At 30.6% G+C, this 24,312-nt stretch overlaps 28 non-coding genes across 28 annotated transcripts; all 28 read right to left on the reverse strand.

Annotated features, from left to right (window-relative positions):
- Positions 1-564: 564 nt before the first annotated feature.
- LOC135053196 (small nucleolar RNA U3) lies at positions 565-777 on the reverse strand. The gene has a single exon (XR_010242578.1). It is a non-coding gene; the product is annotated as a small nucleolar RNA U3 (small nucleolar RNA).
- A 653-nt stretch (positions 778-1,430) lies between these two features.
- On the reverse strand, positions 1,431-1,643 carry LOC135053531 (small nucleolar RNA U3). Its single transcript, XR_010242869.1, has one exon. It is a non-coding gene; the product is annotated as a small nucleolar RNA U3 (small nucleolar RNA).
- A 655-nt stretch (positions 1,644-2,298) lies between these two features.
- LOC135053063 (small nucleolar RNA U3) lies at positions 2,299-2,511 on the reverse strand. The gene has a single exon (XR_010242463.1). It is a non-coding gene; the product is annotated as a small nucleolar RNA U3 (small nucleolar RNA).
- A 653-nt stretch (positions 2,512-3,164) lies between these two features.
- On the reverse strand, positions 3,165-3,377 carry LOC135053722 (small nucleolar RNA U3). The gene has a single exon (XR_010243037.1). It is a non-coding gene; the product is annotated as a small nucleolar RNA U3 (small nucleolar RNA).
- Positions 3,378-4,031: 654 nt separating this feature from the next.
- On the reverse strand, positions 4,032-4,244 carry LOC135053194 (small nucleolar RNA U3). Its single transcript, XR_010242576.1, has one exon. It is a non-coding gene; the product is annotated as a small nucleolar RNA U3 (small nucleolar RNA).
- Positions 4,245-4,898: 654 nt separating this feature from the next.
- LOC135053486 (small nucleolar RNA U3) lies at positions 4,899-5,111 on the reverse strand. Its single transcript, XR_010242831.1, has one exon. It is a non-coding gene; the product is annotated as a small nucleolar RNA U3 (small nucleolar RNA).
- A 654-nt stretch (positions 5,112-5,765) lies between these two features.
- LOC135053772 (small nucleolar RNA U3) lies at positions 5,766-5,981 on the reverse strand. The gene has a single exon (XR_010243081.1). It is a non-coding gene; the product is annotated as a small nucleolar RNA U3 (small nucleolar RNA).
- A 654-nt stretch (positions 5,982-6,635) lies between these two features.
- Positions 6,636-6,848, reverse strand: LOC135053248 (small nucleolar RNA U3). The gene has a single exon (XR_010242623.1). It is a non-coding gene; the product is annotated as a small nucleolar RNA U3 (small nucleolar RNA).
- A 653-nt stretch (positions 6,849-7,501) lies between these two features.
- On the reverse strand, positions 7,502-7,714 carry LOC135053719 (small nucleolar RNA U3). The gene has a single exon (XR_010243034.1). It is a non-coding gene; the product is annotated as a small nucleolar RNA U3 (small nucleolar RNA).
- A 654-nt stretch (positions 7,715-8,368) lies between these two features.
- LOC135053656 (small nucleolar RNA U3) lies at positions 8,369-8,581 on the reverse strand. Its single transcript, XR_010242979.1, has one exon. It is a non-coding gene; the product is annotated as a small nucleolar RNA U3 (small nucleolar RNA).
- Positions 8,582-9,234: 653 nt separating this feature from the next.
- LOC135053126 (small nucleolar RNA U3) lies at positions 9,235-9,447 on the reverse strand. Its single transcript, XR_010242517.1, has one exon. It is a non-coding gene; the product is annotated as a small nucleolar RNA U3 (small nucleolar RNA).
- A 653-nt stretch (positions 9,448-10,100) lies between these two features.
- On the reverse strand, positions 10,101-10,313 carry LOC135053601 (small nucleolar RNA U3). Its single transcript, XR_010242931.1, has one exon. It is a non-coding gene; the product is annotated as a small nucleolar RNA U3 (small nucleolar RNA).
- A 653-nt stretch (positions 10,314-10,966) lies between these two features.
- On the reverse strand, positions 10,967-11,179 carry LOC135053127 (small nucleolar RNA U3). The gene has a single exon (XR_010242518.1). It is a non-coding gene; the product is annotated as a small nucleolar RNA U3 (small nucleolar RNA).
- A 653-nt stretch (positions 11,180-11,832) lies between these two features.
- Positions 11,833-12,045, reverse strand: LOC135053197 (small nucleolar RNA U3). Its single transcript, XR_010242579.1, has one exon. It is a non-coding gene; the product is annotated as a small nucleolar RNA U3 (small nucleolar RNA).
- A 653-nt stretch (positions 12,046-12,698) lies between these two features.
- On the reverse strand, positions 12,699-12,911 carry LOC135053532 (small nucleolar RNA U3). The gene has a single exon (XR_010242870.1). It is a non-coding gene; the product is annotated as a small nucleolar RNA U3 (small nucleolar RNA).
- Positions 12,912-13,566: 655 nt separating this feature from the next.
- Positions 13,567-13,779, reverse strand: LOC135053064 (small nucleolar RNA U3). Its single transcript, XR_010242464.1, has one exon. It is a non-coding gene; the product is annotated as a small nucleolar RNA U3 (small nucleolar RNA).
- A 653-nt stretch (positions 13,780-14,432) lies between these two features.
- On the reverse strand, positions 14,433-14,645 carry LOC135053590 (small nucleolar RNA U3). Its single transcript, XR_010242921.1, has one exon. It is a non-coding gene; the product is annotated as a small nucleolar RNA U3 (small nucleolar RNA).
- A 654-nt stretch (positions 14,646-15,299) lies between these two features.
- Positions 15,300-15,512, reverse strand: LOC135053195 (small nucleolar RNA U3). The gene has a single exon (XR_010242577.1). It is a non-coding gene; the product is annotated as a small nucleolar RNA U3 (small nucleolar RNA).
- Positions 15,513-16,166: 654 nt separating this feature from the next.
- Positions 16,167-16,379, reverse strand: LOC135053487 (small nucleolar RNA U3). The gene has a single exon (XR_010242832.1). It is a non-coding gene; the product is annotated as a small nucleolar RNA U3 (small nucleolar RNA).
- Positions 16,380-17,033: 654 nt separating this feature from the next.
- Positions 17,034-17,249, reverse strand: LOC135053774 (small nucleolar RNA U3). Its single transcript, XR_010243082.1, has one exon. It is a non-coding gene; the product is annotated as a small nucleolar RNA U3 (small nucleolar RNA).
- Positions 17,250-17,903: 654 nt separating this feature from the next.
- Positions 17,904-18,116, reverse strand: LOC135053249 (small nucleolar RNA U3). Its single transcript, XR_010242624.1, has one exon. It is a non-coding gene; the product is annotated as a small nucleolar RNA U3 (small nucleolar RNA).
- A 653-nt stretch (positions 18,117-18,769) lies between these two features.
- On the reverse strand, positions 18,770-18,982 carry LOC135053721 (small nucleolar RNA U3). Its single transcript, XR_010243036.1, has one exon. It is a non-coding gene; the product is annotated as a small nucleolar RNA U3 (small nucleolar RNA).
- Positions 18,983-19,636: 654 nt separating this feature from the next.
- LOC135053367 (small nucleolar RNA U3) lies at positions 19,637-19,849 on the reverse strand. The gene has a single exon (XR_010242727.1). It is a non-coding gene; the product is annotated as a small nucleolar RNA U3 (small nucleolar RNA).
- Positions 19,850-20,503: 654 nt separating this feature from the next.
- LOC135053622 (small nucleolar RNA U3) lies at positions 20,504-20,716 on the reverse strand. Its single transcript, XR_010242949.1, has one exon. It is a non-coding gene; the product is annotated as a small nucleolar RNA U3 (small nucleolar RNA).
- A 654-nt stretch (positions 20,717-21,370) lies between these two features.
- LOC135053167 (small nucleolar RNA U3) lies at positions 21,371-21,583 on the reverse strand. The gene has a single exon (XR_010242552.1). It is a non-coding gene; the product is annotated as a small nucleolar RNA U3 (small nucleolar RNA).
- Positions 21,584-22,236: 653 nt separating this feature from the next.
- LOC135053775 (small nucleolar RNA U3) lies at positions 22,237-22,452 on the reverse strand. Its single transcript, XR_010243083.1, has one exon. It is a non-coding gene; the product is annotated as a small nucleolar RNA U3 (small nucleolar RNA).
- A 654-nt stretch (positions 22,453-23,106) lies between these two features.
- LOC135053353 (small nucleolar RNA U3) lies at positions 23,107-23,319 on the reverse strand. Its single transcript, XR_010242715.1, has one exon. It is a non-coding gene; the product is annotated as a small nucleolar RNA U3 (small nucleolar RNA).
- Positions 23,320-23,973: 654 nt separating this feature from the next.
- Positions 23,974-24,186, reverse strand: LOC135053609 (small nucleolar RNA U3). The gene has a single exon (XR_010242938.1). It is a non-coding gene; the product is annotated as a small nucleolar RNA U3 (small nucleolar RNA).
- Positions 24,187-24,312: the final 126 nt, after the last annotated feature.

Raw genomic sequence — 24,312 nt, forward strand, 5'->3', positions numbered from 1 at the left:
ATAGAAATTGTCAACCAATTTTCAGTTGCATAACATTCTCCACAAATTTTCAGACTACAATTCATTCACTATCATATACTGAATGATTTTCTGTGAGAGTAGACACATTTTAAGATTGTATTAGGTAACATGTTGTACTTTTTGCATATATAAACTTGTTTAAGCCAAAATATTAATCAGAACACTTAACAATGAAACCAATGCACTAATAGCATTGGTACTTCAAAATTTCTTATATTGCATATAGGAAATAAACTAGTGGCTTGCATTAATTGCTGATTTGCTAAAGAATTAAACAATTATTAAACAAATACACTGCAAACAAAAGGTTCTTTTAAGGAAAGCACACTTTACATTTTTCAAGTCCTCATTGACATGAACCACTTAAAGAAGGTTACAATTAAAATGTAAAATAATACTCTTAGACATTGCTTTTATTCCTATATCATAAAAAACATTCTGATTCAGGAATGTTGAAACATCAATGCGTATTCTTTCAAGGATATTAAACATTATACAAACTTAGTTTTAAATAACCATAGTTGATTTTAAAGTGTGTAATCAGCCACTCTGAATGAGCCCTCTTCTACCACTTCTTTATTAAGAAGTAGGACAGTCATCAAAAGTTAACAACATCTGCATGAAACAGAGTTGCTAACTTCCTTCATGCTGAGAAGAGAGCTCTTAAACTCATCATGGTGGTTGGCGAGTTTGGACACTTTCAAGCACATTTCTCCCATCATTGCCTATAGAAATGATCCCTGAAAGTATAATCTTAAATACATTTTGTTGATGGTTTAGATAGGCCATATGAATTCCTCTTTTAACTCATGGTGACATTTTTGGACCCATTCATAAAACTTGATATAGAAATTGTCAACCAATTTTCAGTTGCATAACATTCTCCACAAATTTTCAGACTACAATTCGTTCACTATCATATACTGAATGATTTTCTGTGAGAGTAGACACATTTTAAGATTGTATTAGGTAACATATTATAATTTTTGCATATATAAACTTGTTTAAGCCAAAATATTAAACAGAACACTTAACAATGAAACCAATGCACTAATAGCATTGGTACTTCAAAATTTCTTATATTGCATATAGGAAATAAACTAGTGGCTTGCATTAATTGCTGATTTGCTAAAGAATTAAACAATTATTAAACAAATACACTGCAAACAAAATGTTCTTTTAAGGAAAGCACACTTTACATTTTTCAAGTCCTCATTGACATGAACCACTAAAAGAAGGTTACAATTAAAATGTAAAATAATACTCTTAGACATTGCTTTTATTCCTATATCATAAAAAACATTCTGATTCCGTAATGTTGAAACATCAATGTGTATTCTTTCAAGGATATTAAACATTATACAAACTTAGTTTTAAATAACCATAGTTGATTTTAAAGTGTGTAATCAGCCACTCTGAATGAGCCCTCTTCTACCACTTCTTTATTAAGAAGTAGGACAGTCATCAAAAGCTAACAACATCTGCATGAAACAGAATTGCTAACTGCCTTCATGCTGAGAAGAGAGTTCTTAAACTCATCATGGTGGTTGGCGAGTTTGGACACTTTCAAGCACATTTCTCCCATCATTGCCTATAGAAATGATCCCTGAAAGTATAGTCTTAAATACATTTTGTTGATGGTTTAGATAGGCCATATGAATTCCTCTTTTAACTCATGGTGACATTTTTGGACCCATTCATAAAACTTGATATAGAAATTGTCAACCAATTTTCAGTTGCATAACATTCTCCACAAATTTTCAGACTACAATTCATTCACTATCATATACTGAATGATTTTCTGTGAGAGTAGACACATTTTAAGATTGTATTAGGTAACATGTTATCATTTTTGCATATATAAACTTGTTTAAGCCAAAATATTAAACAGAACACTTAACAATGAAACCAATGCACTAATAGCATTGGTACTTCAAAATTTCTTATATTGCATATAGGAAATACACTAGCGGCTTGCATTAATTGCTGATTTGCTAAAGAATTAAACAATTATTAAACAAATACACTGCAAACAAAATGTTCTTTTAAAGAAAGCACACTTTACATTTTTCAAGTCCTCATTGACATGAACCACTTAAAGAAGGTTACAATTAAAATGTAAAATAATACTCTTAGACATTGCTTTTATTCCTATATCATAAAAAAAACATTCTGATTTAGGAATTTTGAAACATCAATGCGTATTCTTTCAAAGATATTAAACATTATACAAACTTACTTTTAAATAAACATAGTTGATTTTAAAGTGTGTAATCAGCCACTCTGAATGAGCCCTCTTCTACCACTTCTTCATTAAGAAGTAGGACAGTCATCAAAAGCTAACAACATCTGCATGAAACAGAGTTGCTAACTGCCTTCATGCTGAGAAGAGAGCTCTTAAACTCATCATGGTGGTTGGCGAGTTTGGACACTTTCAAGCACATTTCTCCCATCATTGCCTATAGAAATGATCCCTGAAAGTATAGTCTTAAATACATTTTGTTGATGGTTTAGATAGGCCATATGAATTCCTCTTTTAACTCATGGTGACATTTTTGGACCCATTCATAAAACTTGATATAGAAATTGTCAACCAATTTTCAGTTGCATAACATTCTCCACAAATTTTCAGACTACAATTCGTTCACTATCATATACTGAATGATTTTCTGTGAGAGTAGACACATTTTAAGATTGTATTAGGTAACATATTATAATTTTTGCATATATAAACTTGTTTAAGCCAAAATATTAAACAGAACACTTAACAATGAAACCAATGCACTAATAGCATTGGTACTTCAAAATTTCTTATATTGCATATAGGAAATAAACTAGTGGCTTGCATTAATTGCTGATTTGCTAAAGAATTAAACAATTATTAAACAAATACACTGCAAACAAAATGTTCTTTTAAGGAAAGCACACTTTACATTTTTCAAGTCCTCATTGACATGAACCACTAAAAGAAGGTTACAATTAAAATGTAAAATAATACTCTTAGACATTGCTTTTATTCCTATATCATAAAAAACATTCTGATTCCGTAATGTTGAAACATCAATGTGTATTCTTTCAAGGATATTAAACATTATACAAACTTAGTTTTAAATAACCATAGTTGATTTTAAAGTGTGTAATCAGCCACTCTGAATGAGCCCTCTTCTACCACTTCTTTATTAAGAAGTAGGACAGTCATCAAAAGCTAACAACATCTGCATGAAACAGAATTGCTAACTGCCTTCATGCTGAGAAGAGAGTTCTTAAACTCATCACGGTGGTTGGCGAGTTTGGACACTTTCAAGCACATTTCTCCCATCATTGCCTATAGAAATGATCCTTGAAAGTATAGTCTTAAATACATTTTGTTGATGGTTTAGATAGGCCATATGAATTCCTCTTTTAACTCATGGTGACATTTTTGGACCCATTCATAAAACTTGATATAGAAATTGTCAACCAATTTTCAGTAGCATAACATTCTCCACAAATTTTCAGACTACAATTCATTCACTATCATATACTGAATGATTTTCTGTGAGAGTAGACACATTTTAAGATTGTATTAGGTAACATGTTATCATTTTTGCATATATAAACTTGTTTAAGCCAAAATATTAAACAGAACACTTAACAATGAAACCAATGCACTAATAGCATTGGTACTTCAAAATTTCTTATATTGCATATAGGAAATAAACTAGCGGCTTGCATTAATTGCTGATTTGCTAAAGAATTAAACAATTATTAAACAAATACACTGCAAACAAAATGTTCTTTTAAAGAAAGCACACTTTACATTTTTCAAGTCCTCATTGACATGAACCACTTAAAGAAGGTTACAATTAAAATGTAAAATAATACTCTTAGACATTGCTTTTATTCCTATATCATAAAAAAACATTCTGATTTAGGAATTTTGAAACATCAATGCGTATTCTTTCAAGGATATTAAACATTATACAAACTTACTTTTAAATAACCATAGTTGATTTTAAAGTGTGTAATCAGCCACTCTGAATGAGCCCTCTTCTACCACTTCTTCATTAAGAAGTAGGACAGTCATCAAAAGCTAACAACATCTGCATGAAACAGAGTTGCTAACTGCCTTCATGCTGAGAAGAGAGCTCTTAAACTCATCATGGTGGTTTGCGAGTTTGGACACTTTCAAGCACATTTCTCCCATTATTGCCTATAGAAATGATCCCTGAAAGTATAGTCTTAAATACATTTTGTTGATGGTTTAGATAGGCCATATGAATTCCTCTTTTAACTCATGGAGACATTTTTGGACCCATTCATAAAACTTGATATAGAAATTGTCAACCAATTTTCAGTTGCATAACATTCTCCACAAATTTTCAAACTACAATTCATTCACTATCATATACTGAATGATTTTCTGTGAGAGTAGACACATTTTAATATTGTATTAGGTAACATGTTATACTTTTTGCATATATAAACTTGTTTAAGCCAAAAAATTAATCAGAACACTTAACAATGAAACCAATGCACTAATAGCATTGGTACTTCAAAATTTCTTATATTGCATATAGGAAATAAACTAGTGGCTTGCATTAATTGCTGATTTGCTAAAGAATTAAACAATTATTAAACAAATACACTGCAAACAAAAGGTTCTTTTAAGGAAAGCACACTTTACATTTTTCAAGTCCTCATTGACATGAACCACTTAAAGAAGGTTACAATTAAAATGTAAAATAATACTCTTAGACATTGCTTTTATTCCTATATCATAAAAAAACATTCTGATTCAGGAATGTTGAAACATCAATGCGTATTCTTTCAAGGATATTAAACATTATACAAACTTAGTTTTAAATAACCATAGTTGATTTTAAATTGTGTAATCAGCCACTCTGAATGAGCCCTATTCTACCACTTCTTTATTAAGAAGTAGGACAGTCATCAAAAGCTAACAACATCTGCATGAAACAGAGTTGCTAACTGCCTTCATGCTGAGAAGAGAGCTCTTAATCTCATCATGGTGGTTGGCGAGTTTTGACACTTTCAAGCACATTTCTCCCATCATTGCCTATAGAAATGATCCCTGAAAGTATAATCTTAGCTACATTTTGTTGATGGTTTAGATAGGCCATATGAATTCCTCTTTTAACTCATGGTGACATTTTTGGACCCATTCATAAAACTTGATATAGAAATTGTCAACCAATTTTCAGTTGCATAACATTATCCACAAATTTTCAGACTACAATTCATTCACTATCATATACTGAATGATTTTCTGTGAGAGTAGACACATTTTAAGATTGTATTAGGTAACATATTATAATTTTTGCATATATAAACTTGTTTAAGCCAAAATATTAAACAGAACACTTAACAATGAAACCAATGCACTAACAGCATTGGTACTTCAAAATTTCTTATATTGCATATAGGAAATAAACTAGTGGCTTGCATTAATTGCTGATTTGCTAAATAATTAAACAATTATTAAACAAATAAACTGCAAACAAAATGTTCTTTTAAGGAAAGCACACTTTACATTTTTCAAGTCCTCATTGACATGAACCACTTAAAGAAGGTTACAATTAAAATGTAAAATAATACTCTTAGACATTGCTTTTATTCCTTTATCATAAAAAAACATTCTGATTTAGGAATGTTGAAACATCAATGTGTATTCTTTCAAGGATATTAAACATTATACAAACTTAGTTTTAAATAACCATAGTTGATTTTAAAGTGTGTAATCAGCCACTCTGAATGAGCCCTCTTCTACCACTTCTTTATTAAGAAGTAGGACAGTCATCAAAAGCTAACAACATCTGCATGAAACAGAATTGCTAACTGCCTTCATGCTGAGAAGAGAGTTCTTAAACTCATCATGGTGGTGGTTGGCGAGTTTGGACACTTTCAAGCACATTTCTCCCATCATTGCCTATAGAAATGATCCCTGAAAGTATAGTCTTAAATACATTTTGTTGATGGTTTAGATAGGCCATATGAATTCCTCTTTTAACTCATGGTGACATTTTTGGACCCATTCATAAAACTTGATATAGAAATTGTCAACCAATTTTCAGTTGCATAACATTCTCCACAAATTTTCAGACTACAATTCATTCACTATCATATACTGAATGATTTTCTGTGAGAGTAGACACATTTTAAGATTGTATTAGGTAACATGTTATCATTTTTGCATATATAAACTTGTTTAAGCCAAAATATTAAACAGAACACTTAACAATGAAACCAATGCATTAATAGCATTGGTACTTCAAAATTTCTTATATTGCATATAGGAAATAAACTAGTGGCTTGCATTAATTGCTGATTTGCTAAAGAATTAAACAATTATTAAACAAATACACTGCAAACAAAATGTTCTTTTAAGGAAAGCACACTTTACATTTTTCAAGTCCTCATTGACATGAACCACTTAAAGAAGGTTACAATTAAAATGTAAAATAATACTCTTAGACATTGCTTTTATTCCTATATCATAAAAAAACATTCTGATTTAGGAATGTTGAAACATCAATGCGTATTCTTTCAAGGATATTAAACATTATACAAACTTACTTTTAAATAACCATAGTTGATTTTAAAGTGTGTAATCAGCCACTCTGAATGAGCCCTCTTCTACCACTTCTTTATTAAGAAGTAGGACAGTCATCAAAAGCTAACAACATCTGCATGAAACAGAGTTGCTAACTGCCTTCATGCTGAGAAGAGAGCTCTTAAACTCATCATGGTGGTTTGCGAGTTTGGACACTTTCAAGCACATTTCTCCCATTATTGCCTATAGAAATGATCCCTGAAAGTATAGTCTTAAATACATTTTGTTGATGGTTTAGATAGGCCATATGAATTCCTCTTTTAACTCATGGAGACATTTTTGGACCCATTCATAAAACTTGATATAGAAATTGTCAACCAATTTTCAGTTGCATAACATTCTCCACAAATTTTCAGACTACAATTCATTCACTATCATATACTGAATGATTTTCTGTGAGAGTAGACACATTTTAATATTGTATTAGGTAACATGTTAAACTTTTTGCATATATAAACTTGTTTAAGCCAAAATATTAATCAGAATACTTAACAATGAAACCAATGCACTAATAGCATTGGTACTTCAACATTTCTTATATTGCATATAGGAAATAAACTAGTGGCTTGCATTAATTGCTGATTTGCTAAAGAATTAAACAATTATTAAACAAATACACTGCAAACAAAAGGTTCTTTTAAGGAAAGCACACTTTACATTTTTCAAGTCCTCATTGACATGAACCACTAAAAGAAGGTTACAATTAAAATGTAAAATAATACTCTTAGACATTGCTTTTATTCCTATATCATAAAAAACATTCTGATTCCGTAATGTTGAAACATCAATGTGTATTCTTTCAAGGATATTAAACATTATACAAACTTAGTTTTAAATAACCATAGTTGATTTTAAAGTGTGTAATCAGCCACTCTGAATGAGCCCTCTTCTACCACTTCTTTATTAAGAAGTAGGACAGTCATCAAAAGCTAACAACATCTGCATGAAACAGAATTGCTAACTGCCTTCATGCTGAGAAGAGAGTTCTTAAACTCATCATGGTGGTTGGCGAGTTTGGACACTTTCAAGCACATTTCTCCCATCATTGCCTATAGAAAAGATCCCTGAAAGTATAGTCTTAAATACATTTTGTTGATGGTTTAGATAGGCCATATGAATTCCTCTTTTAACTCATGGTGACATTTTTGGACCCATTCATAAAACTTGATATAGAAATTGTCAACCAATTTTCAGTTGCATAACATTCTCCACAAATTTTCAGACTACAATTCATTCACTATCATATACTGAATGATTTTCTGTGAGAGTAGACACATTTTAAGATTGTATTAGGTAACATGTTATCATTTTTGCATATATAAACTTGTTTAAGCCAAAATATTAAACAGAACACTTAACAATGAAACCAATGCACTAATAGCATTGGTACTTCAAAATTTCTTATATTGCATATAGGAAATAAACTAGCGGCTTGCATTAATTGCTGATTTGCTAAAGAATTAAACAATTATTAAACAAATACACTGCAAACAAAATGTTCTTTTAAAGAAAGCACACTTTACATTTTTCAAGTCCTCATTGACATGAACCACTTAAAGAAGGTTACAATTAAAATGTAAAATAATACTCTTAGACATTGCTTTTATTCCTATATCATAAAAAAACATTCTGATTTAGGAATTTTGAAACATCAATGCGTATTCTTTCAAGGATATTAAACATTATACAAACTTACTTTTAAATAACCATAGTTGATTTTAAAGTGTGTAATCAGCCACTCTGAATGAGCCCTCTTCTACCACTTCTTCATTAAGAAGTAGGACAGTCATCAAAAGCTAACAACATCTGCATGAAACAGAGTTGCTAACTGCCTTCATGCTGAGAAGAGAGCTCTTAAACTCATCATGGTGGTTTGCGAGTTTGGACACTTTCAAGCACATTTCTCCCATTATTGCCTAAAAAAATGATCCCTGAAAGTATAGTCTTAAATACATTTTGTTGATGGTTTAGATAGGCCATATGAATTCCTCTTTTAACTCATGGTGACATTTTTGGACCCATTCATAAAACTTGATATAGAAATTGTCAACCAATTTTCAGTTGCATAACATTATCCACAATTTTTCAGACTACAATTCATTCACTATCATATACTGAATGATTTTCTGTGAGAGTAGACACATTTTAAGATTGTATTAGGTAACATATTATAATTTTTGCATATATAAATTTGTTTAAACCAAAATATTAAACAGAACACTTAACAATGAAACCAATGCACTAATAGCATTGGTACTTCAAAATTTCTTATATTGCATATAGGAAATAAACTAGTGGCTTGCATTAATTGCTGATTTGCAAAAGAATTAAACGATTATTAAACAAATACACTGCAAACAAAAGGTTATTTTAAGGAAAGCACACTTTACATTTTTCAAGTCCTCATTGACATGAACCACTTAAAGAAGGTTAAAATTAAAATGTAAAATAATACTCTTAGACATTGCTTTAATTGCTATATCATAAGAAACATTCTGATTCAGGAATGTTGAAACATCAATGCGTATTCTTTCAAGGATATTAAACATTATACAAACTTAGTTTTAAATAACCATAGTTGATTTTAAAGTGTGTAATCAGCCACTCTGAATGAGCCCTCTTCTACCACTTCTTTATTAAGAAGTAGGACAGTCATCAAAAGCTAACAACATCTGCATGAAACAGAGTTGCTAACTGCCTTCATGCTGAGAAGAGAGCTCTTAAACTCATCATGGTGGTTGGCGAGTTTGGACACTTTCAAGCACATTTCTCCCATCATTGCCTATAGAAATGATCCCTGAAAGTATAGTCTTAAATACATTTTGTTGATGGTTTAGATAGGCCATATGAATTCCTCTTTTAACTCATGGAGACATTTTTGGACCAATTCATAAAACTTGATATAGAAATTGTCAACCAATTTTCAGTTGCATAACATTCTCCACAAATTTTCAGACTACAATTCATTCACTATCATATACTGAATGATTTTCTGTGAGAGTAGACACATTTTAAGATTGTATTAGGTAACATATTATAATTTTTGCATATATAAATTTGTTTAAACCAAAATATTAAACAGAACACTTAACAATGAAACCAATGCACTAATAGCATTGGTACTTCAAAATTTCTTATATTGCATATAGGAAATAAACTAGTGGCTTGCATTAATTGCTGATTTGCAAAAGAATTAAACAATTATTAAACAAATACACTGCAAACAAAAGGTTCTTTTAAGGAAAGCACACTTTACATTTTTCAAGTCCTCATTGACATGAACCACTTAAAGAAGGTTAAAATTAAAATGTAAAATAATACTCTTAGACATTGCTTTAATTGCTATATCATAAAAAACATTCTGATTCAAGAATGTTGAAACATCAATGCGTATTCTTTCAAGGATATTAAACATTATACAAACTTAGTTTTAAATAACCATAGTTGATTTTAAAGTGTGTAATCAGCCACTCTGAATGAGCCCTCTTCTACCACTTATTTATTAAGAAGTAGGACAGTCATCAAAAGCTAACAACATCTGCATGAAACAGAGTTGCTAACTGCCTTCATGCTGAGAAGAGAGCTCTTAAACTCATCATGGTGGTTGATGAGTTTGGACACTTTCAAACACATTTCTCCCATCATTGCCTATAGAAATGATCCCTGGAAGTATAGCCTTAATTACATTTTGTAGATGGTTTAGATTAGCCATATGAATTCCTCTTTTAACTCATGGTGACATTTTTGGACCCATTCATAAAACTTGATATAGAAATCGTCAACCAATTTTCAGTTACATAACATTATCCACAAATTTTCAGACTACAATTCATTCACTATCATATACTGAATGATTTTCTGTGAGAGTAGACACATTTTAAGATTGTATTAGGTAACATATTATAATTTTTGCATATATAAACTTGTTTAAGCCAAAATATTAAACAGAACACTTAACAATGAAACCAATGCACTAATAGCATTGGTACTTCAAAATTTCTTATATTGCATATAGGAAATAAACTAGTGGCTTGCATTAATTGCTGATTTGCTAAAGAATTAAACAATTATTAAACAAATACACTGCAAACAAAATGTTCTTTTAAGGAAAGCACACGTTACATTTTTCAAGTCCTCATTGACATGAACCACTAAAAGAAGGTTACAATTAAAATGTAAAATAATACTCTTAGACATTGCTTTTATTCCTATATCATAAAAAACATTCTGATTCCGTAATGTTGAAACATCAATGCGTATTCTTTCAAGGATATTAAACATTATACAAACTTAGTTTTAAATAACTATAGTTGATTTTAAAGTGTGTAATCAGCCACTCTGAATGAGCCCTCTTCTACCACTTCTTTATTAAGAAGTAGGACAGTCATCAAAAGCTAACAACATCTGCATGAAACAGAGTTGCTAACTGCCTTCATGCTGAGAAGAGAGCTCTTAAACTCATCATGGTGGTTGGCGAGTTTGGACACTTTCAAGCACATTTCTCCCATCATTGCCTATAGAAATGATCCCTGAAAGTATAGTCTTAAATACATTTTGTTGATGGTTTAGATAGGCCATATGAATTCCTCTTTTAACTCATGGAGACATTTTTGGACCCATTCATAAAACTTGATATAGAAATTGTCAACCAATTTTCAGTTGCATAACATTCTCCACAAATTTTCAGACTACAATTCATTCACTATCATATACTGAATGATTTTCTGTGAGAGTAGACACATTTTAAGATTGTATTAGGTAACATGTTGTACTTTTTGCATATATAAACTTGTTTAAGCCAAAATATTAATCAGAACACTTAACAATGAAACCAATGCACTAATAGCATTGGTACTTCAAAATTTCTTATATTGCATATAGGAAATAAACTAGTGGCTTGCATTAATTGCTGATTTGCTAAAGAATTAAACAATTATTAAACAAATACACTGCAAACAAAAGGTTCTTTTAAGGAAAGCACACTTTACATTTTTCAAGTCCTCATTGACATGAACCACTTAAAGAAGGTTACAATTAAAATGTAAAATAATACTCTTAGACATTGCTTTTATTCCTATATCATAAAAAACATTCTGATTCAGGAATGTTGAAACATCAATGCGTATTCTTTCAAGGATATTAAACATTATACAAACTTAGTTTTAAATAACCATAGTTGATTTTAAAGTGTGTAATCAGCCACTCTGAATGAGCCCTCTTCTACCACTTCTTTATTAAGAAGTAGGACAGTCATCAAAAGTTAACAACATCTGCATGAAACAGAGTTGCTAACTTCCTTCATGCTGAGAAGAGAGCTCTTAAACTCATCATGGTGGTTGGCGAGTTTGGACACTTTCAAGCACATTTCTCCCATCATTGCCTATAGAAATGATCCCTGAAAGTATAATCTTAAATACATTTTGTTGATGGTTTAGATAGGCCATATGAATTCCTCTTTTAACTCATGGTGACATTTTTGGACCCATTCATAAAACTTGATATAGAAATTGTCAACCAATTTTCAGTTGCATAACATTCTCCACAAATTTTCAGACTACAATTCGTTCACTATCATATACTGAATGATTTTCTGTGAGAGTAGACACATTTTAAGATTGTATTAGGTAACATATTATAATTTTTGCATATATAAACTTGTTTAAGCCAAAATATTAAACAGAACACTTAACAATGAAACCAATGCACTAATAGCATTGGTACTTCAAAATTTCTTATATTGCATATAGGAAATAAACTAGTGGCTTGCATTAATTGCTGATTTGCTAAAGAATTAAACAATTATTAAACAAATACACTGCAAACAAAATGTTCTTTTAAGGAAAGCACACTTTACATTTTTCAAGTCCTCATTGACATGAACCACTAAAAGAAGGTTACAATTAAAATGTAAAATAATACTCTTAGACATTGCTTTTATTCCTATATCATAAAAAACATTCTGATTCCGTAATGTTGAAACATCAATGTGTATTCTTTCAAGGATATTAAACATTATACAAACTTAGTTTTAAATAACCATAGTTGATTTTAAAGTGTGTAATCAGCCACTCTGAATGAGCCCTCTTCTACCACTTCTTTATTAAGAAGTAGGACAGTCATCAAAAGCTAACAACATCTGCATGAAACAGAATTGCTAACTGCCTTCATGCTGAGAAGAGAGTTCTTAAACTCATCATGGTGGTTGGCGAGTTTGGACACTTTCAAGCACATTTCTCCCATCATTGCCTATAGAAATGATCCCTGAAAGTATAGTCTTAAATACATTTTGTTGATGGTTTAGATAGGCCATATGAATTCCTCTTTTAACTCATGGTGACATTTTTGGACCCATTCATAAAACTTGATATAGAAATTGTCAACCAATTTTCAGTTGCATAACATTCTCCACAAATTTTCAGACTACAATTCATTCACTATCATATACTGAATGATTTTCTGTGAGAGTAGACACATTTTAAGATTGTATTAGGTAACATGTTATCATTTTTGCATATATAAACTTGTTTAAGCCAAAATATTAAACAGAACACTTAACAATGAAACCAATGCACTAATAGCATTGGTACTTCAAAATTTCTTATATTGCATATAGGAAATACACTAGCGGCTTGCATTAATTGCTGATTTGCTAAAGAATTAAACAATTATTAAACAAATACACTGCAAACAAAATGTTCTTTTAAAGAAAGCACACTTTACATTTTTCAAGTCCTCATTGACATGAACCACTTAAAGAAGGTTACAATTAAAATGTAAAATAATACTCTTAGACATTGCTTTTATTCCTATATCATAAAAAAAACATTCTGATTTAGGAATTTTGAAACATCAATGCGTATTCTTTCAAAGATATTAAACATTATACAAACTTACTTTTAAATAAACATAGTTGATTTTAAAGTGTGTAATCAGCCACTCTGAATGAGCCCTCTTCTACCACTTCTTCATTAAGAAGTAGGACAGTCATCAAAAGCTAACAACATCTGCATGAAACAGAGTTGCTAACTGCCTTCATGCTGAGAAGAGAGCTCTTAAACTCATCATGGTGGTTGGCGAGTTTGGACACTTTCAAGCACATTTCTCCCATCATTGCCTATAGAAATGATCCCTGAAAGTATAGTCTTAAATACATTTTGTTGATGGTTTAGATAGGCCATATGAATTCCTCTTTTAACTCATGGTGACATTTTTGGACCCATTCATAAAACTTGATATAGAAATTGTCAACCAATTTTCAGTTGCATAACATTCTCCACAAATTTTCAGACTACAATTCGTTCACTATCATATACTGAATGATTTTCTGTGAGAGTAGACACATTTTAAGATTGTATTAGGTAACATATTATAATTTTTGCATATATAAACTTGTTTAAGCCAAAATATTAAACAGAACACTTAACAATGAAACCAATGCACTAATAGCATTGGTACTTCAAAATTTCTTATATTGCATATAGGAAATAAACTAGTGGCTTGCATTAATTGCTGATTTGCTAAAGAATTAAACAATTATTAAACAAATACACTGCAAACAAAATGTTCTTTTAAGGAAAGCACACTTTACATTTTTCAAGTCCTCATTGACATGAACCACTAAAAGAAGGTTACAATTAAAATGTAAAATAATACTCTTAGACATTGCTTTTATTCCTATATCATAAAAAACATTCTGATTCCGTAATGTTGAAACATCAATGTGTATTCTTTCAAGGATATTAAACATTATACAAACTTAGTTTTAAATAACCATAGTTGATTTTAAAGTGTGTAATCAGCCACTCTGAATGAGCCCTCTTCTACCACTTCTTTATTAAGAAGTAGGACAGTCATCAAAAGCTAACAACATCTGCATGAAACAGAATTGCTAACTGCCTTCATGCTGAGAAGAGAGTTCTTAAACTCATCATGGTGGTTGGCGAGTTTGGACACTTTCAAGCACATTTCTCCCATCATTGCCTATAGAAATGATCCTTGAAAGTATAGTCTTAAATACATTTTGTTGATGGTTTAGATAGGCCATATGAATTCCTCTTTTAACTCATGGTGACATTTTTGGACCCATTCATAAAACTTGATATAGAAATTGTCAACCAATTTTCAGTAGCATAACATTCTCCACAAATTTTCAGACTACAATTCATTCACTATCATATACTGAATGATTTTCTGTGAGAGTAGACACATTTTAAGATTGTATTAGGTAACATGTTATCATTTTTGCATATATAAACTTGTTTAAGCCAAAATATTAAACAGAACACTTAACAATGAAACCAATGCACTAATAGCATTGGTACTTCAAAATTTCTTATATTGCATATAGGAAATAAACTAGCGGCTTGCATTAATTGCTGATTTGCTAAAGAATTAAACAATTATTAAACAAATACACTGCAAACAAAATGTTCTTTTAAAGAAAGCACACTTTACATTTTTCAAGTCCTCATTGACATGAACCACTTAAAGAAGGTTACAATTAAAATGTAAAATAATACTCTTAGACATTGCTTTTATTCCTATATCATAAAAAAACATTCTGATTTAGGAATTTTGAAACATCAATGCGTATTCTTTCAAGGATATTAAACATTATACAAACTTACTTTTAAATAACCATAGTTGATTTTAAAGTGTGTAATCAGCCACTCTGAATGAGCCCTCTTCTACCACTTCTTCATTAAGAAGTAGGACAGTCATCAAAAGCTAACAACATCTGCATGAAACAGAGTTGCTAACTGCCTTCATGCTGAGAAGAGAGCTCTTAAACTCATCATGGTGGTTTGCGAGTTTGGACACTTTCAAGCACATTTCTCCCATTATTGCCTATAGAAATGATCCCTGAAAGTATAGTCTTAAATACATTTTGTTGATGGTTTAGATAGGCCATATGAATTCCTCTTTTAACTCATGGAGACATTTTTGGACCCATTCATAAAACTTGATATAGAAATTGTCAACCAATTTTCAGTTGCATAACATTCTCCACAAATTTTCAAACTACAATTCATTCACTATCATATACTGAATGATTTTCTGTGAGAGTAGACACATTTTAATATTGTATTAGGTAACATGTTATACTTTTTGCATATATAAACTTGTTTAAGCCAAAATATTAATCAGAACACTTAACAATGAAACCAATGCACTAATAGCATTGGTACTTCAAAATTTCTTATATTGCATATAGGAAATAAACTAGTGGCTTGCATTAATTGCTGATTTGCTAAAGAATTAAACAATTATTAAACAAATACACTGCAAACAAAAGGTTCTTTTAAGGAAAGCACACTTTACATTTTTCAAGTCCTCATTGACATGAACCACTTAAAGAAGGTTACAATTAAAATGTAAAATAATACTCTTAGACATTGCTTTTATTCCTATATCATAAAAAAACATTCTGATTCAGGAATGTTGAAACATCAATGCGTATTCTTTCAAGGATATTAAACATTATACAAACTTAGTTTTAAATAACCATAGTTGATTTTAAATTGTGTAATCAGCCACTCTGAATGAGCCCTATTCTACCACTTCTTTATTAAGAAGTAGGACAGTCATCAAAAGCTAACAACATCTGCATGAAACAGAGTTGCTAACTGCCTTCATGCTGAGAAGAGAGCTCTTAATCTCATCATGGTGGTTGGCGAGTTTTGACACTTTCAAGCACATTTCTCCCATCATTGCCTATAGAAATGATCCCTGAAAGTATAATCTTAGCTACATTTTGTTGATGGTTTAGATAGGCCATATGAATTCCTCTTTTAACTCATGGTGACATTTTTGGACCCATTCATAAAACTTGATATAGAAATTGTCAACCAATTTTCAGTTGCATAACATTATCCACAAATTTTCAGACTACAATTCATTCACTATCATATACTGAATGATTTTCTGTGAGAGTAGACACATTTTAAGATTGTATTAGGTAACATATTATAATTTTTGCATATATAAACTTGTTTAAGCCAAAATATTAAACAGAACACTTAACAATGAAACCAATGCACTAACAGCATTGGTACTTCAAAATTTCTTATATTGCATATAGGAAATAAACTAGTGGCTTGCATTAATTGCTGATTTGCTAAATAATTAAACAATTATTAAACAAATAAACTGCAAACAAAATGTTCTTTTAAGGAAAGCACACTTTACATTTTTCAAGTCCTCATTGACATGAACCACTTAAAGAAGGTTACAATTAAAATGTAAAATAATACTCTTAGACATTGCTTTTATTCCTTTATCATAAAAAAACATTCTGATTTAGGAATGTTGAAACATCAATGTGTATTCTTTCAAGGATATTAAACATTATACAAACTTAGTTTTAAATAACCATAGTTGATTTTAAAGTGTGTAATCAGCCACTCTGAATGAGCCCTCTTCTACCACTTCTTTATTAAGAAGTAGGACAGTCATCAAAAGCTAACAACATCTGCATGAAACAGAATTGCTAACTGCCTTCATGCTGAGAAGAGAGTTCTTAAACTCATCATGGTGGTGGTTGGCGAGTTTGGACACTTTCAAGCACATTTCTCCCATCATTGCCTATAGAAATGATCCCTGAAAGTATAGTCTTAAATACATTTTGTTGATGGTTTAGATAGGCCATATGAATTCCTCTTTTAACTCATGGTGACATTTTTGGACCCATTCATAAAACTTGATATAGAAATTGTCAACCAATTTTCAGTTGCATAACATTCTCCACAAATTTTCAGACTACAATTCATTCACTATCATATACTGAATGATTTTCTGTGAGAGTAGACACATTTTAAGATTGTATTAGGTAACATGTTATCATTTTTGCATATATAAACTTGTTTAAGCCAAAATATTAAACAGAACACTTAACAATGAAACCAATGCACTAATAGCATTGGTACTTCAAAATTTCTTATATTGCATATAGGAAATAAACTAGTGGCTTGCATTAATTGCTGATTTGCTAAAGAATTAAACAATTATTAAACAAATACACTGCAAACAAAATGTTCTTTTAAGGAAAGCACACTTTACATTTTTCAAGTCCTCATTGACATGAACCACTTAAAGAAGGTTACAATTAAAATGTAAAATAATACTCTTAGACATTGCTTTTATTCCTATATCATAAAAAAACATTCTGATTTAGGAATGTTGAAACATCAATGCGTATTCTTTCAAGGATATTAAACATTATACAAACTTACTTTTAAATAACCATAGTTGATTTTAAAGTGTGTAATCAGCCACTCTGAATGAGCCCTCTTCTACCACTTCTTTATTAAGAAGTAGGACAGTCATCAAAAGCTAACAACATCTGCATGAAACAGAGTTGCTAACTGCCTTCATGCTGAGAAGAGAGCTCTTAAACTCATCATGGTGGTTTGCGAGTTTGGACACTTTCAAGCACATTTCTCCCATTATTGCCTATAGAAATGATCCCTGAAAGTATAGTCTTAAATACATTTTGTTGATGGTTTAGATAGGCCATATGAATTCCTCTTTTAACTCATGGAGACATTTTTGGACCCATTCATAAAACTTGATATAGAAATTGTCAACCAATTTTCAGTTGCATAACATTCTCCACAAATTTTCAGACTACAATTCATTCACTATCATATACTGAATGATTTTCTGTGAGAGTAGACACATTTTAATATTGTATTAGGTAACATGTTAAACTTTTTGCATATATAAACTTGTTTAAGCCAAAATATTAATCAGAATACTTAACAATGAAACCAATGCACTAATAGCATTGGTACTTCAACATTTCTTATATTGCATATAGGAAATAAACTAGTGGCTTGCATTAATTGCTGATTTGCTAAAGAATTAAACAATTATTAAACAAATACACTGCAAACAAAAGGTTCTTTTAAGGAAAGCACACTTTACATTTTTCAAGTCCTCATTGACATGAACCACTAAAAGAAGGTTGCAATTAAAATGTAAAATAATACTCTTAGACATTGCTTTTATTCCTATATCATAAAAAACATTCTGATTCCGTAATGTTGAAACATCAATGTGTATTCTTTCAAGGATATTAAACATTATACAAACTTAGTTTTAAATAACCATAGTTGATTTTAAAGTGTGTAATCAGCCACTCTGAATGAGCCCTCTTCTACCACTTCTTTATTAAGAAGTAGGACAGTCATCAAAAGCTAACAACATCTGCATGAAACAGAATTGCTAACTGCCTTCATGCTGAGAAGAGAGTTCTTAAACTCATCATGGTGGTTGGCGAGTTTGGACACTTTCAAGCACATTTCTCCCATCATTGCCTATAGAAAAGATCCCTGAAAGTATAGTCTTAAATACATTTTGTTGATGGTTTAGATAGGCCATATGAATTCCTCTTTTAACTCATGGTGACATTTTTGGACCCATTCATAAAACTTGATATAGAAATTGTCAACCAATTTTCAGTTGCATAACATTCTCCACAAATTTTCAGACTACAATTCATTCACTATCATATACTGAATGATTTTCTGTGAGAGTAGACACATTTTAAGATTGTATTAGGTAACATGTTATCATTTTTGCATATATAAACTTGTTTAAGCCAAAATATTAAACAGAACACTTAACAATGAAACCAATGCACTAATAGCATTGGTACTTCAAAATTTCTTATATTGCATATAGGAAATAAACTAGCGGCTTGCATTAATTGCTGATTTGCTAAAGAATTAAACAATTATTAAACAAATACACTGCAAACAAAATGTTCTTTTAAAGAAAGCACACTTTACATTTTTCAAGTCCTCATTGACATGAACCACTTAAAGAAGGTTACAATTAAAATGTAAAATAATACTCTTAGACATTGCTTTTATTCCTATATCATAAAAAAACATTCTGATTTAGGAATTTTGAAACATCAATGCGTATTCTTTCAAGGATATTAAACATTATACAAACTTACTTTTAAATAACCATAGTTGATTTTAAAGTGTGTAATCAGCCACTCTGAATGAGCCCTCTTCTACCACTTCTTCATTAAGAAGTAGGACAGTCATCAAAAGCTAACAACATCTGCATGAAACAGAGTTGCTAACTGCCTTCATGCTGAGAAGAGAGCTCTTAAACTCATCATGGTGGTTTGCGAGTTTGGACACTTTCAAGCACATTTCTCCCATTATTGCCTAAAGAAATGATCCCTGAAAGTATAGTCTTAAATACATTTTGTTGATGGTTTAGATAGGCCATATGAATTCCTCTTTTAACTCATGGAGACATTTTTGGACCCATTCATAAAACTTGATATAGAAATTGTCAACCAATTTTCAGTTGCATAACATTCTCCACAAATTTTCAAACTACAATTCATTCACTATCATATACTGAATGATTTTCTGTGAGAGTAGACACATTTTAATATTGTATTAGGTAACATGTTATACTTTTTGCATATATAAACTTGTTTAAGCCAAAATATTAATCAGAACACTTAACAATGAAACCAATGCACTAATAGCATTGGTACTTCAAAATTTCTTATATTGCATATAGGAAATAAACTAGTGGCTTGCATTAATTGCTGATTTGCTAAAGAATTAAACAATTATTAAACAAATACACTGCAAACAAAAGGTTCTTTTAAGGAAAGCACACTTTACATTTTTCAAGTCCTCATTGACATGAACCACTTAAAGAAGGTTACAATTAAAATGTAAAATAATACTCTTAGACATTGCTTTTATTCCTATATCATAAAAAAACATTCTGATTCAGGAATGTTGAAACATCAATGCGTATTCTTTCAAGGATATTAAACATTATACAAACTTAGTTTTAAATAACCATAGTTGATTTTAAATTGTGTAATCAGCCACTCTGAATGAGCCCTATTCTACCACTTCTTTATTAAGAAGTAGGACAGTCCTCAAAAGCTAACAACATCTGCATGAAACAGAGTTGCTAACTGCCTTCATGCTGAGAAGAGAGCTCTTAATCTCATCATGGTGGTTGGCGAGTTTTGACACTTTCAAGCACATTTCTCCCATCATTGCCTATAGAAATGATCCCTGAAAGTATAATCTTAGCTACATTTTGTTGATGGTTTAGATAGGCCATATGAATTCCTCTTTTAACTCATGGTGACATTTTTGGACCCATTCATAAAACTTGATATAGAAATTGTCAACCAATTTTCAGTTGCATAACATTATCCACAAATTTTCAGACTACAATTCATTCACTATCATATACTGAATGATTTTCTGTGAGAGTAGACACATTTTAAGATTGTATTAGGTAACATATTATAATTTTTGCATATATAAACTTGTTTAAGCCAAAATATTAAACAGAACACTTAACAATGAAACCAATGCACTAACAGCATTGGTACTTCAAAATTTCTTATATTGCATATAGGAAATAAACTAGTGGCTTGCATTAATTGCTGATTTGCTAAATAATTAAACAATTATTAAACAAATAAACTGCAAACAAAATGTTCTTTTAAGGAAAGCACACTTTACATTTTTCAAGTCCTCATTGACATGAACCACTTAAAGAAGGTTACAATTAAAATGTAAAATAATACTCTTAGACATTGCTTTTATTCCTTTATCATAAAAAAACATTCTGATTTAGGAATGTTGAAACATCAATGCGTATTCTTTCAAGGATATTAAACATTATACAAACTTACTTTTAAATAACCATAGTTGATTTTAAAGTGTGTAATCAGCCACTCTGAATGAGCCCTCTTCTACCACTTCTTTATTAAGAAGTAGGACAGTCATCAAAAGCTAACAACATCTGCATGAAACAGAGTTGCTAACTGCCTTCATGCTGAGAAGAGAGCTCTTAAACTCATCATGGTGGTTGATGAGTTTGGACACTTTCAAACACATTTCTCCCATCATTGCCTATAGAAATGATCCCTGGAAGTATAGTCTTAATTACATTTTGTAGATGGTTTAGATTAGCCATATGAATTCCTCTTTTAACTCATGGTGACATTTTTGGACCCATTCATAAAACTTGATATAGAAATTGTCAACCAATTTTCAGTTACATAACATTATCCACAAATTTTCAGACTACACTTCATTCACTATCATATACTGAATGATTTTCTGTGAGAGTAGACACATTTTAAGATTGTATTAGGTAACATATTATAATTTTTGCATATATAAACTTGTTTAAGCCAAAATATTAAACAGAACACTTAACAATGAAACCAATGCACTAACAGCATTGGTACTTCAAAATTTCTTATATTGCATATAGGAAATAAACTAGTGGCTTGCATTAATTGCTGATTTGCTAAAGAATTAAACAATTATTAAACAAATACACTGCAAACAAAATGTTCTTTTAAGGAAAGCACACTTTACATTTTTCAAGTCGTCATTGACATGAACCACTAAAAGAATGTTACAATTAAAATGTAAAATAATACTCTTAGACATTGCTTTTATTCCTATATCATAAAAAACATTCTGATTCAGGAATGTTGAAACATCAATGTGTATTCTTTCAAGGATATTAAACATTATACAAACTTAGTTTTAAATAACCATAGTTGAGTTTAAAGTGTGTAATCAGCCACTCTGAATGAGCCCTCTTCTACCACTTCTTTATTAAGAAGTAGGACAGTCATCAAAAGCTAACAACATCTGCATGAAACAGAATTGCTAACTGCCTTCATGCTGAGAAGAGAGTTCTTAAACTCATCATGGTGGTGGTTGGCGAGTTTGGACACTTTCAAGCACATTTCTCCCATCATTGCCTATAGAAATGATCCCTGAAAGTATAGTCTTAAATACATTTTGTTAATGGTTTAGATAGGCCATATGAATTCCTCTTTTAACTCATGGTGACATTTTTGGACCCATTCATAAAACTTGATATAGAAATTGTCAACCAATTTTCAGTTGCATAACATTCTCCACAAATTTTCAGACTACAATTCATTCACTATCATATACTGAATGATTTTCTGTGAGAGTAGACACATTTTAAGATTGCATTAGGTAACATGTTATCATTTTTGCATATATAAACTTGTTTAAGCCAAAATATTAAACAGAACACTTAACAATGAAACCAATGCACTAATAGCATTGGTACTTCAAAATTTCTTATATTGCATATAGGAAATAAACTAGTGGCTTGCATTAATTGCTGATTTGCTAAAGAATTAAACAATTATTAAACAAATACACTGCAAACAAAATGTTCTTTTAAGGAAAGCACACTTTACATTTTTCAAGTCCTCATTGACATGAACCACTTAAAGAAGGTTACAATTAAAATGTAAAATAATACTCTTAGACATTGCTTTTATTCCTATATCATAAAAAAACATTCTGATTTAGGAATGTTGAAACATCAATGCGTATTCTTTCAAGGATATTAAACATTATACAAACTTACTTTTAAATAACCATAGTTGATTTTAAAGTGTGTAATCAGCCACTCTGAATGAGCCCTCTTCTACCACTTCTTTATTAAGAAGTAGGACAGTCATCAAAAGCTAACAACATCTGCATGAAACAGAGTTGCTAACTGCCTTCATGCTGAGAAGAGAGCTCTTAAACTCATCATGGTGGTTTGCGAGTTTGGACACTTACAAGCACATTTCTCCCATTATTGCCTATAGAAATGATCCCTGAAAGTATAGTCTTAAATACATTTTGTTGATGGTTTAGATAGGCCATATGAATTCCTCTTTTAACTCATGGAGACATTTTTGGACCCATTCATAAAACTTGATATAGAAATTGTCAACCAATTTTCAGTTGCATAACATTCTCCACAAATTTTCAGACTACAATTCATTCACTATCATATACTGAATGATTTTCTGTGAGAGTAGACACATTTTAATATTGTATTAGGTAACATGTTATACTTTTTGCATATATAAACTTGTTTAAGCCAAAATATTAATCAGAATACTTAACAATGAAACCAATGCACTAATAGCATTGGTACTTCAAAATTTCTTATATTGCATATAGGAAATAAACTAGTGGCTTGCATTAATTGCTGATTTGCTAAAGAATTAAACAATTATTAAACAAATACACTGCAAACAAAAGGTTCTTTTAAGGAAAGCACACTTTACATTTTTCAAGTCCTCATTGACATGAACCACTTAAAGAAGGTTACAATTAAAATGTAAAATAATACTCTTAGACATTGCTTTTATTCCTATATCATAAAAAAACATTCTGATTCAGGAATGTTGAAACATCAATGCGTATTCTTTCAAGGATATTAAACATTATACAAACTTAGTTTTAAATAACCATAGTTGATTTTAAAGTGTGTAATCAGCCACTCTGAATGAGCCCTATTCTACCACTTCTTTATTAAGAAGTAGGACAGTCATCAAAAGCTAACAACATCTGCATGAAACAGAGTTGCTAACTGCCTTCTTGCTGAGAAGAGAGCTCTTAATCTCATCATGGTGGTTGGCGAGTTTTGACACTTTCAAGCACATTTCTCCCATCATTGCCTATAGAAATGATCCCTGAAAGTATAATCTTAGCTAAATTTTGTTGATGGTTTAGATAGGCCATATGAATTCCTCTTTTAACTCATGGTGACATTTTTGGACCCATTCATAAAACTTGATATAGAAATTGTCAACCAATTTTCAGTTGCATAACATT

Source organism: Pseudophryne corroboree, chromosome 2 (genome assembly GCF_028390025.1).
Source record: "Pseudophryne corroboree isolate aPseCor3 chromosome 2, aPseCor3.hap2, whole genome shotgun sequence".
Classification (NCBI taxonomy): domain Eukaryota; kingdom Metazoa; phylum Chordata; class Amphibia; order Anura; family Myobatrachidae; genus Pseudophryne; species Pseudophryne corroboree.